At 43.9% G+C, this 13776-nt stretch overlaps 1 pseudogene; it reads right to left on the bottom strand.

Annotated features, from left to right (window-relative positions):
* The window catches only part of LOC116353981 (partitioning defective 3 homolog B-like), a 133622-nt pseudogene that overhangs the window by 81844 nt on the left and 38002 nt on the right, over nt 1–13776 (bottom strand).

Raw genomic sequence — 13776 nt, 5'->3', positions numbered from 1 at the left:
ATGAGGAAATAAGCTGCTGTGCTCTCAGCTTTCAGGGAGAAAGTTGGGTACGACTGAAGGATCAATGCTTGGCACAGACTGGCAGTGTCATGCGGAGACGTGCGCATACGCACGCACACAGAGCAGTGTCAGACTGACTAGACACACGAGTCTAGTTCAGGAATTGTTGTCTTGAAAAGGTCAGGCCTCCCAAGTGGCACAGCGGTCTAAGGCACTGCATCCCAGTGCTTGAGGGGTCACTACAGACCCGGGTTCGATGGGTGGGTTTTGGCCGGGGTGGGAGCTTTACTTGGCTCATTGCGCTCTAGCGACTCTTTGTGGCGTGCCGGGCGCCTACAGGCTGACTTCGGTGTGTTAACTCTGACACATAGGTGCAGCTGGCTTCCGGGTTAAGTGGGCGTTAAGGAGCGCGGATTTGGCGGGTCATGTTTCGGGGAACGAATTACTCGACCTTCGCCTCTACTGAGTCCGTTGGGGTGCGATGAGACAAGATCATAATTGAAATTGGGTGAAAAAGAGGGTAAAATACCCCCCAAAATATATCATGTTAAAAACATTGGCAAAGCTTTCATGGTCATATGCGTGCCTTAACATAACATTATAAGACCATTACAATGGGCCCATGTGATAATGTTGAATCTGTGCTTGAAATTCAATACTTAACTAGGGACCTTACAGATGTTGTATGCATGGTGGACAGTGGAAGGGTCAACAAGTGCTCAGCAACAAGGGCCAACAAGTGCTTAGCATATGTGGGAACTCCTTCAAGACTGTTGGAAAAGTGTCCCAGGTGAAGCAGGTTGAGAGAATGCCAAGACTGGGCAAAGCTGTCGTCAAGGCGAAGGGTGGATACTTTGAAGAATCTCAAATCTACTTTGATTTGTTAAAAAAAAAATTGGTTACAGTGAAATGTTTGCACACCTACTCATTCCAGGGTTATATACACACACACACACACACACACACACCACACACCATACACGTGTATATATAGAACAAAAATATTTACACAACATGTAATAGTTTCATTGATTTTGCTGAGTGACAGACACTCATATGAGGAAATCAGTCAATTGAAATAAATTCAATAGGCCCTAATCTATGGATTTCATGACTGGGAATACAGATATGCATCTGTTAGTCACAGACACCTTAAAATAAAATAAATAGGCCTCAGGATCTCGGAATGTTATTTTTGTGCATTCAAATTGCCATCGATCAAATTCAATTGTGTTCATTGTCCGTAGCTTATGCTTGCCCATACCATAACCCCACCATAGGGCACTCCGTTCACAACGTTGACATCAGCAAACTGAAATTCAATATATACATCTTTTTTTAAAAAGTGATTTTTAAACTGAATGCAATATTCATTCAAGTCCATTTCAAATCATGAAATACAATACTGAATTTATGAATGAAATGATTCAATTTGTGCATTACCAATTAAAAAAGAATACATTCAAATTCAACATCTTAATACCAATTCAAAACTATGGAATTCAAATGCAATTTCAGTTGGCACTGAAATCCCTCCATATCGGAATGTGAGTGCATGCGTGCAACACTGTGTGCTCACCCAGGTCCGTGCTCTTACGGTTCCTTGTCTGAGGGTAGTCCGTCTGCCTGGGTTGCTGTGCTCTCTGTGTGTCTGGGTGAAGGGGACCCTCAGGAGAATAGGGAGTCTTGTTCCTCTCACTGAGAAAAACCACCACAGATTATAATCAACACTACTAACATTGTAGCCTGTACTTTGTCATGTCCTTTAGCCTAGTGGTTAGAGCGTTGGACTAGTAACCGGAAGGTTGTGAGTTCAAACCCCCGAGCTGACAAGGTACAAATCTGTCGTTCTGCCCCTGAACAGGCAGTTAACCCACTGTTCCCAGGCCGTCATTGAAAATAAGAATGTGTTCTTAACTGACTTGCCTGGTTAAATAAAGGTAAAATAAAATAAAAAATAAATAAAATGTCCTATTTTAATGTTTAACCTCGCTTTCATAGTGTATTTTATGTAAATATACTTTCAGTGCTACTAATTTTCCAGCAGTGGTGGCAAGGGTAGTGGGGGGCGGGGGGTGCATTGCTACTAGCATTAGAGCAATAACATCATAGCTGTTTCCATAGACTTCCAGTCATTGAGCCAATGACAGTCCATTTAAAAGAATGTCTTGGCAAAAAATGATTATACAACAACATTTACAAAATATTTTTTGTCGTGGTGGCAGTGAGCCACCTAAACACATTTATTCAAATCTTACACATGTATTAGCTAATTTTCCCCCAACATGGGACACCACCTAACTTGGGACACTCTAGTGGTTAGAGGATTAAATCACCTTGAGCTCAACATTTAAATGGACTGGAAAAGAACAATAAGTTTTGCGACTAAAGATTTTATTTGCAATTTATCTAAGTTGAGTTAGTTTGAGAGAGTTTTCAATATATATATATATATGCTGGCCAACGTTGACTCCAATGCTTTCCACAGTTGTGTCAAGTTGGCTGGATGTCCTTTGGGTGGTAGATCCATTCTTGATACACACGGGAAACTGTTGAGCATGAAAAACCCAGCAGAGCTGCAGTTCTTGACACAAACTGGTACACCTGGCACCTACAACCATACCCTTCATCTACACTGAGCAAAGTGGAATTAACAAGTGCCATCAGTAAGGGATAATAGCTTTCACCTGGATTCACCTGGTCAGTCTGTCATGGAGAGCAGGTGTTTTTAATGTTTTGTATACTCAGTGTATAACATAGTTGTGTCATGATCTGAGCTGAATCATACATCACTTATTCGAAAGGACTGGACAGGTGAAAGCTACAGTACGTGGTGGAACCCATGCGTCCACCTATCCAATCATGGTCCTATTCACTAGGAACCAAATGGAAGCAATATGACCAATGTATAATTTTAAAGGAACGCGTCCCAAATGGCAATCTATTCCCTATTTAGTGCACTACTTTTGACCTGGTCTGGAATTCAAACAGGGCCACAGTGTAATGACCTCCTGTGAGGTTGTGTTGTGCATGGGAGTTTAGCGTTCGTCTCCTCCACGGAGCCAGGCGAAGGTGGCGAGGGGAAATCCTCCTCTATCGCCTCCTCTTCCTCGTGATGGGCGTAGCCACCGTTAGTGGGAGGAGCTGGGCGGGGAGAGGATATGGACAAACTGCACAGACAGACACATATCAATCAGAAATTCCACCAGTGACCAGTGCCTTTAAAAGAGTAGGATGGAGTGTTTAATCTAAGACCAGTTTTGAGTCTATCGCCCTAAAGACTACGGTTAAGATTGAGGGTGGTTAAGCTGAACCTAGATCAGTGCTGACTGGCAACTTCTACTCTACTACTACTGTGTCACGCATACAGGAAATCTCAGACACATGAATGAGGTCTATGCCATGTAAATGCAGGATCACATTTGGCAAAAGTGATAGTCCTGTTATAAGAGGAGAAATATATCTTCCTCTGGCTGGAGCTAAAGCAGTCATCACTTTTCATGAAGGGCCACTGAGACAGGAGGCATTGGATATGTCCCAAATGGCACCCTATTTCCTATATAGTGCAATACTTCTGAGCCCGATGGGTGCCATTTGGTATACAGCCATTCCGTTGGAAGCTGTGTCAATGCTAGTTGTCTGTAAGACTGCCTGGCTAGGAGAGTAATGCAGTAGACCTAAACACACTCAATCAACTGACGGAGACAAACAGTATTGAGGGATAGATTTTCAACTGTGTGCACGCAAGCACATACACAATGGAAATGAATGCAACTGATTCTCCTTGAATAATGGATCCATACTTCATTTAGCTGAGCAAGGCCAACTATGGAACGTCTCATGAAACATATACAGAATACACACACACACTTTCCGTGTTGACTGTCTTAAAGTAATGAACTGTCGTTTCTCTTTGCTTATTTGAGCTGTTCTTGCCATAATATGGACTTGGTCTTTCACCAAATAGGGCTATCTTCTGTATACCACCCCTACCGTGTCACAACATAACTGATTGGCTCAAACACATCAAGAAGGAAAGAAATTCCACAAATTAACAAGTTAAATCTGTTAATTGAAATGCATTCCAGGTGACAACCTCATGAAGCTGGTTGAGAGAATGCCAAGAGTGTGCAAAGCTGTCATCAAGGCAAAAGGTGGCTACTTTGAAGAATCTAAAATCTAAAATCTATTTTGATTTGTTTAACATTTATTTTGTTTACTACATGATTCCATGTGTTATTTCATAGTTTTGATGTCCTCACTATTATTCTACAACATAGAAAATAGTAAAAATAAAGAAACAATTAGTAGTTGTGTCAAAATGTTTTACTGGTACTATATATATATATATATATATATATATATATATATATATATATATATATATATATAGTACCAGTAAATATATGTATGTATGTATGTATGTATGCATGTATGTATACTACTGTTCAAAAGTTTGGGGTCATTTAGAAAATGTACTTGATTTTTTTAAGAAAGCACATTTTTTTGTCCATTAAAATAACATAAAATTGATTAGAAATACAGTGCAGACATTGTTAATGTTGTAAATGACAATTGTAGCTGGAAGCGGCTGGCTTTCTACTGAATATCTACATAGATGTATAGAGGCCCATTATCAGCAACCATCACTCCTGTGTTCCAATGGCACGTTGTTAGCTAATCCAAGTTGGTCATTTTAAAAGGCTAATTGATCATTAGAACACCCTTTTGCAATTATGTTAGCACAGCTGAAAACTGTTGTCCTGATTAAAGAAGCAATAAAACTGGCCTTCTTTAGACTAGTTGAGTATCTGGAGCATCAGCATTTGTGGGTTTGATTACAGGCTCAAAAGGGCCAGAAATAAGTAACTTTCTTCTGAAACTCGTCAGTCTATTCTTGGCTATTCCATACGAGAAATTTCAAAGAAACTGAAGATCTTGTACAACGCTGTGTACTACTCCCTTCACAGAACAGCACAAACTGGCCCTAACCAGAATAGAAAGAGAAGTAGGAGGCCCCGGTGTACAACTGAGCAAGAAGACAAGTACATTAGAGTGTCTAGTTTGACAGCTCACAAGTCCTCAACTGGCAGCTTCATTAAATAGTACCCACAAAACACCAGTCTCAATGTAAACAGTGAAGAGGCGACTTTGGGATGCAGGCCTTCTGGGTTCTTTTGCCCATCTTAATCTTTAATTTGTATTGGCCAATCTGAGATATGGCTTTTCTTTGCAAATCTGCCTAGAAGGTCATCATCCCGGAGTCGCCTCTTCCCTGTTGATGTTGAGACTGGTGTTTTGCGGGTACTATTTAATGAAGCTGCCAGTTGAGGACTTGTGAAGCGTCTGTTTCTACACTGTATTTCTGATCATATTGATGTTATTTTGATGGACCAAAAAAATAGGGAAATGTATAAGTGATCCCGAACTTTTAAAGGGTAGTGCACACACACACACACACAATAAAAAGAAACGTCCCTTTTTCAGGACCCTGTCTTTCAAAGATATTTATTAAAAATCCAAATAACTTCACAGATCTTCATTGTAAAGAGTTTAAACACTGTTTCCCATGCTTGTTCAATGAACCATACACAATGAATGAAAATGCACCTGTGGAACGGTCGTTAAGAGACTAACAGCTTAGAGACGGTAGGCAATTAAGGTCAGTTATGAAAACTTAGGGCACTAAAGAGGCCTTTCTATGGACTCTGAAAAACACCAAAAGAAAGATGCCCAGGGTCCCTGCTCATCTGCGTAAACGTGCCTTAGGCAAGCTGCAAGGAGGCATGAGGACTGCAGATGTGGCCAGGGCAATACATTGCAATGGCCGTGCAATGGCTGTGAGATGCCAAAGACCGCGCTACAGGGAGACGCACAGCTGATCATGCTCGCAGTGGCAGACCACGTGTAACAACACCTGCACAGGATCAGCACAATCCCTCCATCAGTGCTCAGTCTGTCCACAATAGGCTGAGAGAGGCTGGACTGAGGGCAGGTCCTCACCAGACATCACCGGCAACAACATCGCCTATGGGCACAAACCCACCCAAAGACAGGGTCCTGAAAAGGGACGATTATTTTTTGTTTATATAATAAGTTTATATAATAACACACACTGTACAAAAATATAAACACAACATGTAACAATTTGAAAGATTTTACCTAGTTACAGTTTGTATAAGGAATTGTGTACAGATGCTTGTGACATGCATTATCATGCATGACAATGGCTCTCGTCATCTCTGTGCATTCAAATTGCCATTGATACAATGCAATTGTGTTCGTTGTCCTTAGTTTATGCCTGCCCATACCATAACCCCACCGCCACCATGGGACACCTTATTCACAAGCAGTCACCCACATGACGCCATACACGTGGTCTGCAGTTGAGGCCGGTTGAACATACTGCCAAATTCTCTAAAACAACGGAGGTGGCTTAAGGTAGAGAAATGAACATTCAATTATCTGGCAATATCTCTAGTGGACATTCCTGCAGTCAGCATGTCAATTGCAATAGCCTTCAAAACTTTATCCATATGTAGCATTGTGTTTTGTGACAAAACTGCACATTTTAGAGCGGCCTTTTATTGTCCCCCAGCACAAGGTGCACCTGTGCAATGATCAAGCTGTTTAATCAGATTCTTGATATGCCACACCTGTTAGGTGGATGGATTATCTTGGCAAAGGAGAAATGCTCACTAACAGGGATATAAACAAATTTGTGCACAAACTATAAACATCTTTTGTGGGTATGGAACATTTCATGAAATATGGGACCAACACTTTACATGTGGCGTTTATATTTTTGCTCAGGGTATATAACTGTTGTGATAAAGCCACTGTACACTGTTTGTTTTTATGGCAAGTGTGAATGTTTGCGTCTGTGTGTATACTATATTCATCTCTGTGTGTGTAAGTCAAGCACCAGTATGAGTGTGCTCATCTCTTCCCTAGTTCAGGCCCTACTGTGTCCTCTCACCTCAAAAGCTGGGACCATGGACGGCTGGGGGCTGGGACCGTTGCTGTGGTGGTGGGACTCCAGGGCTGCAGCTAGAGCCGGGGTTCCGGAGGGGCCGTCTGGGACCTGGTGGCTAGCCGCCTCCTGGCTCTCCTGTCACAGCCAGGGGGAGAGGAGCAGAGGTCAGTGCATTGCATTAGGGCCTAGGGAGTTTTTCCTGCTCCTAGGGAGTTTTTCCTGATCACTTGATTTGGAATGGCCCAGAGATTTCCCACATTGGATGCACATTGAATGTGTTTTTAAGTTTTCATGTGCGAGGTATGTAAAATGTACGTATATAAAATATGAGAAGGATGACACTGGACATTAAATCATTGAGTGAGAAAAATATATATGTGCTTTTTAATTGAAAAGGTATGAGGACAATAAGTGTATAGTATAGATGCACATATGTCATGCTGAAGTGTACTTACGATCATAGAATATCTTTGAGAATCAGAGTACAATATCTATGACTACAGTCGGAGACACAGTAGCCGCTTAACCACTATCGTTCTACTTCCGTTCGTGCCACAGTGGGCTAGCGTCAGAGAAGCTTGAAAACCGAAACTCAACACGCCAGTGAATGAGACTTCAGTCGGAATCTTCCTCATGCTCTCATGAGAGACCACAGGAAGTAATCAAATCGCTTATTTGGTCTATCGATTTTCAAGCTTATCTGGCGGCAGCATGCACTGGCTCGCATGGAAGTAGTGTCAGTTTCTGAACGGCTATTGCACAGAATCAATGCACTATGCACACACTCTACCTGATGCACTGTACAAGAACTCTACCTATTTCATATTGAAATCATAATGGACATCTTCCTATTGGCTTACATTGCGTTTCATCAGTGAGAGGACAATAGCGCCACTGAGACTCACTGTTTGGTTGAGGGTTCGTAAATAGCGTGACTACATGAATCCCTCATGCTGATGACAGGCATGTTATCGAACAGTCTCCAACGCCACAGAGGAACAGGCGGAAAAGCGCCCTCTGGGCCCCGGTCAAAAGTAGCGCGCTATGTAGGGAATAGGACACCATTTGGGACGCACCCAGACAGATAGGAAGGGCTGGTGGCAAAGTGAGATGTACCGCAGATAAGATATGACTCTCCTTTGAGAGCGATGTGTGGTGGGATCTACAGCTGTCACACACACAGGCGCACACACACACACAAATAAATGGATAGACACAAAATCACCCACACCCAGTCTCTCTCGAACTCTGTGGGCGTGTGGCTATGGGCTTTGCATCATCGCCACATTATACGTAACGAGCAGTGGTGGCGTTGCGCGCTCACCGTCTCTATGTGATAACTCTTTTCATTAGGCCATCATCCTCATATCAAAGGGGATTTTCATTGTGTGCGTTTGGGAGCACAGTGTGTGAGTTAGGCTTTGGGGGGGGGTGTCCGTTGTGCTTTTGTTCCTGCGTGCAGTCACACACGTTCCCAATGGTATCATTAGCCGGCAAACCACAGCTCTTTACATGTATTACTGTCACACACACATCTTAGTCTGTCAGAACGGCTCACACACACACACACACACACACACGGTACTGCTCCATCCACCCATCTGTCTCATGGGGCTTTGACAGCCAGGCAGAGCCATCAAAGAAGCCAGAGAGGAGCTCACATCCTAATCCGCAGAACAATAAGAACCTGCTGGTCAACACAATGAGGCTATGGAGGAACACCCCACCAAACGCACACGGTGTCCCCCAACACCAGCTCCTCGGAGTTGGGTAGGGTGAGCGAGAGAGAGAGAGAGAGAGAGAGAGGTGGGGGTCCTGGAGCTACCCTCAAGGATTTGGTCTTTCATCTTGGGGTCTCGTGGTCTGATAAGATTAGACCTGGTGTGTGTGTGGATTGCTGAGTGAACATAGGCTGAGGCCTACCGAGATATGCTGTGAGAACTGCACTGGCAGTTATACAATTTTCCTACAGGCTCTGAGGGAGCACAAACACAATGTATTTTTCTGCCGATTTGGAAGGATGTGGGGTAGGGATATCTTGCACCCACATACACAATTTGCCATGCCAATTTCCTAAGACCGCACCACTTGGTGTGGCCAAGGAGAGACTGACAGGAGGACACAAAAAGGGCGGGTCATTGGTCACACCCATTTAATCCCATAACCCCCTGCTGTCTCATCTCATTCTCCACCCTGCCCCTCCATTATACCCTACCATCAGACATTAACACTGTAATAGTTCTTTTTTTAGCTACCTCGTCACGGTTCACAATGCTTCTGAATGGCTGTTGTGATTAACCAAGGTACAGCTGTTCACTAGGGCTGGGATTCAAACTTTTTTTTTTACTAGTTTTTTACTCGGGGGGGGGGGGGGGGCCCTCCCAGCATTGGGGAACGTGCCACCCGTGCGCATGTGTCACAAAAACTATTTTTTTAGCTGACATGATCTAGTTAATCTGGACATTTCTGATAAGTTAGAAAATAGCTCTCCAAGGTATATAATGACTAACGTGACAAGAGGAAGTGATGATACACTACTCAATTTCCAACTTTCAAGAGGAAGTCTAAAAGCAAGACAGAGTTCGCCCCTACGGTTTGGGAACCGTTGCACTTGAGAACATCACAAACATTTATTAACTGAGAATGAGAACAAATCAGTAACAAAAACCTAAATAATTGGTAGTAGTGCAAAAAACAACTAAGTATGTCAGTCTGTCTGTATTATATTGTCATGAGTCCGCTTTTCTGTCATATTGCTATAGCCGCTTATACATAGTGCTCTTCCTTTTCTGACCGTGGAATTCTGAAGTGCATATACTCATAGAAAGAGGATAGTGCAGTAAACTACACAGTAGTAGAAAACATGATCATCACTAAGGGGAAATTGGTTTTTCCAAATTTCTTTGGCTTCTTTAGATGAGACTCAGTGAGTCACTTGACTGTGTGTGTTAGGGGTCGGTATGGGGGATAAGGGACGATACCCAGCGGAGAGAGAGAAAGAATAAGGCCAGAGAGAGAATGAGACAAAGATGGAAACAAATCATTCCAAAGAGAGATGGATAGGTATATAAACATCAGGGAAAGAGAGGACAGGAGTACTTGTCAGTAGAAAGGAATCCCCACACCACCACAGTGAAATAGACAGACAGCATGCAAGAGGAAGACTTTTTATTCAAAAAGGGACTATTGTGAGATTAAAACCATAACATTGAGTGACTAGTCTGGTGACAAATGAACAACACAAAAATAATGAAAATAAATAAGTTAGCAAATACAAGAAACAGAATAGGTTTAACAAGCATTTCAGGGATAATGGTAATATTACCCAATTGTCAATAGCATTGCAGACAAAGATTTGAAGACAGTGAAACAACAGTGCCCATTTTTGTGAGTTACAACTAGTGTCTACAAAATTAGTGGTAACTTTTTAACAATGATCATTATTACGCAATTCATTATTTATAAGTAGTGCACAGACAGTTTTTCTCCTGAGTTTTAGTCACAGTGGGTTTCTGGTTAACAGTCATTGCCTGTATGAAGGTGGTCATTGTGGGAAGAGGGAACAGTTTGGGCAGGGGAAAGAGTTAATGCTGCACACACACACACCCCTCACACAAATACACACACACATATAAATATCCGCACAAACATGTGTGTGTTCTCTCAAAGTCCTCCTGAGAGCCTGCGGTGGTGATGTCGCATCAGGTCCTGGTTGTGTGTGTAGTTGGATCCCTGTGTGTCTCTGTTTCTGTCTAAGTGGTTGTGTGTTTTGTCGTGTCTGTGTAAGTCACCGTACATTGCCCCTGTCAGCACCCTTATGCTCTCTGCATAGGCATGTGTGTTGCTGATGTGCATGTTGTCGGGTGAGTGGCTACGTGTGTGACTGTGTGTGTTGTCATGCGTTTGACTGTGTGTGTAACAGGTTTGTGTGGCTGTGTGTATAATGGTGTATTTTGTCAGTTGTTCAGCTGTGTGGGTTGTTGTGTGTGCGGCTGTGTATGTGGTTGGGTGTGTGCCTGCATAGGTTGTCGGGAGTGTGACTGCGTAAGTTGTCAGGTGGGTGGCTGCGTGTGCGGCTGTGTATGTTGTATGTTTGGCTTCTTGAGTGAATGCATAGGTTGTCGGGTGTGTGGCTGTATAGGTCTGAGTAAATTGTTAGGAGTGTGACTGCGTGTGTGCCTGTGTATGTTGTCAGGTGTGTGACTGCGTGTGTGCCTGTGTATGTTGTCAGGTGTGTGACTGCGTGTGCATTCCTGTGTATGTTGTCAGGTGTGTGACTGCGTGTGCATTCCTGTGTATGTTGTCAGGTGTGTGACTGCGTGTGCATTCCTGTGTGTATCTGTAGACATTGCCGTCTACTGACCTAGAACTGTGTGCATTTCCATTTCCATTGCCTGTTGTGTGGCTGTGTGGCACATTGCTGAGTGTGTGTGTCTGCGTGTTGTCATCCGTGTAGCTGTGTGTGATCTCCTGTGTGTATACCTGCGTCAGGCCTTTAGAGTATCTGTGTGTGTTGCTCTGTACCTTGCTGTGTGCTCCTTGCATGTGTTTGTGTATGTTACAGAGTGTTGGACTACGCAAGTTCCCTTGCGTTGTGTACCTGTGTATATCACTAAGTGTATAGCTTTGCGCTGAGCCCTGCATATATCTGTGCCTGTATCGGAGACCCCTCGGGTCAGAGGTTCGCCGGCGAAGTAGTGAACCGTTGTGATCGTTGTCCCGTTCGTAGCGTACCTGTGCGTTGGCGCTGAGGGGGCGGCGCGGAGGAGCACCAATTGGATGGTGCCGCGGGCATTGCCCTCCCAGGACATGGAGTGGCGTAGGGTCTCCGTGGCGACGTGGTTGGAGAGGTCCAACAGCTCCTCGCCGTTCACCGCAATCAGCTGGTCGTTGACCCGCATTCGGCCGTCCTGGAGAGGGGAGTCGGTGGGAAATAGTAGAGGTGGGGGAGAGCAGTGAGAGAGAAAGAGAGGGGTAGGAACAATGATAGAGTGAAAGAGGCATGGAGAAATTAAGGAGAGAGAGACAAGGAGGTGGAGAGAGAGGGAGATAATTTGTATGTATGTAGTAGCTACTGTTCTAGAGACCAAGACACACTTATATATATGTGTGTGTGTGTGTGTGTGTGTGTGTGTGTGTGTGTGTGTGTGTGTGTGTGTGTGTGTGTGTGTGGAGTGAGTGAGAGACCGACATACAGAGACATGGCCAGAGGTACTAAAGACTCCCCAGTGCCACCAGCCCCATCAAGCCATTAGTCACCACTGACCTCTGACCTCAGTCATTAAGCAGCCCGCGACAGGCCCTGACCTCTCACACCACCAATAAACTTCTGATCCTATCAGATCACACACAATTTCAAAGACATGCAAGCACACACACCAAGTAACACGTACAGGCAAGCAGAAGCCCCCACACACACACACACACACACACAGAGAGAGAATAACAATTGATTCCCATTTAAAATCCTATTTTTCCAGGCCTCCCGGGTGGCGCAGTGGTTCAAGCGCCAGCTGTGCCACCAGAGACTCTGGGTTCGCGCCCAGGCTCTGTCGTAACCGGCCGCGACCGGGAGGTCCATGGGGCGACGCACAATTGGCCTAGTGTCGTCCGGGTTAGGGATGGTTTGGCTGGTAGGGATGTACTTGTCTCATCGCGCACCAGTGACTCCTGTGGCGGGCCGGGTGCAGTGCGCGCTAACCAAGGTTGCCAGGTGCACGTGTTTCCTCCGACACATTGGTACGGCTGGCTTCCGGGTTGGATGCGCGCTGTTTTAAGAAGCAGTGCGGCTTGGTTGGGTTGTGTATCGGAGGACGCATGACTTTCAACCTTCATCTCTCCCGAGCCCGTACGGGAGTTGTAGCGATGAGACAAGATAGTAGATGCTAAACAATTTACTTAAAAAACAAAACCATTTTTCCTAACCCTTAAACCTAACCTTAACACCAAACCTAACTAGAGGTCAACCGATTATGATTTTTCAGTGCCGATACCGATATCGATTATTGGAGGACCAAAAAAAGCACATTTTTAAAATGTATTTGTAATAATGACAATTACAACAATACTGAATGAACACTTATTTTAACTTAATATAATATATCAATAACATCAATTTAGCCTCAAATAAATAATGAAACATGTTCAATTTGGTTTAAATAATGCAAAAACAAAGTGTTGGAGAAGAAAGTAAAAGAATGTAAGAAAGCTAACTTTCAGTTCCTTGCTCAGAACATGAGAACATATGAAAGCTGGTGGTTCCTTTTAACATGAGTCTTCAATATTCCCAGGTAAGAAGTTTTAGGTTGTAGTTATTATAGGAATTATAGGACTATATATATCATTAACACCTTTGACCATTGGATGTTCTTATAGGCACTTTAGTATTGCCAGTGTAACAGTATAGCTTCCGTCCCTCTCCTCGCCCCTACCTGGGCTCGAACCAGAAACACGTCGACAACAGCCACCACATTGAAGCAGCGTTACCCATGCAGAGCAAGGGAAACAACCCCTCCAAGGCTCAGAGCGAGTGACGTTTGAAACGCTATTAGCGCGCGCTAACTAGCTAGCCATTTCACTTCGGTTACACCAGCCTCAACTCGGGAGTTGATAGGCGCACAATGAAGAGCTACTGGCAAAACGCTGGCAAAACGCACGAAAGTGCTGTTTGAATGAATGTTTACATGCCTGCTTCTGTCTACCATCGCTCAGTCAGATACTTGTATACTTGTATGCTCAGTCAGATTATATGCAACGCAGGACACGCTAGATAATATCTAGTAATATCATCAACCATGTGT

The sequence above is a fragment of the Oncorhynchus kisutch genome, linkage group LG16 (assembly GCF_002021735.2).
Source record: "Oncorhynchus kisutch isolate 150728-3 linkage group LG16, Okis_V2, whole genome shotgun sequence".
NCBI classification, from domain to species: Eukaryota; Metazoa; Chordata; class Actinopteri; order Salmoniformes; family Salmonidae; genus Oncorhynchus; species Oncorhynchus kisutch.
The sequence above is the reverse complement of the archived record's forward strand: the minus strand, read 5'-3'. Positions and strand labels throughout refer to the sequence as shown.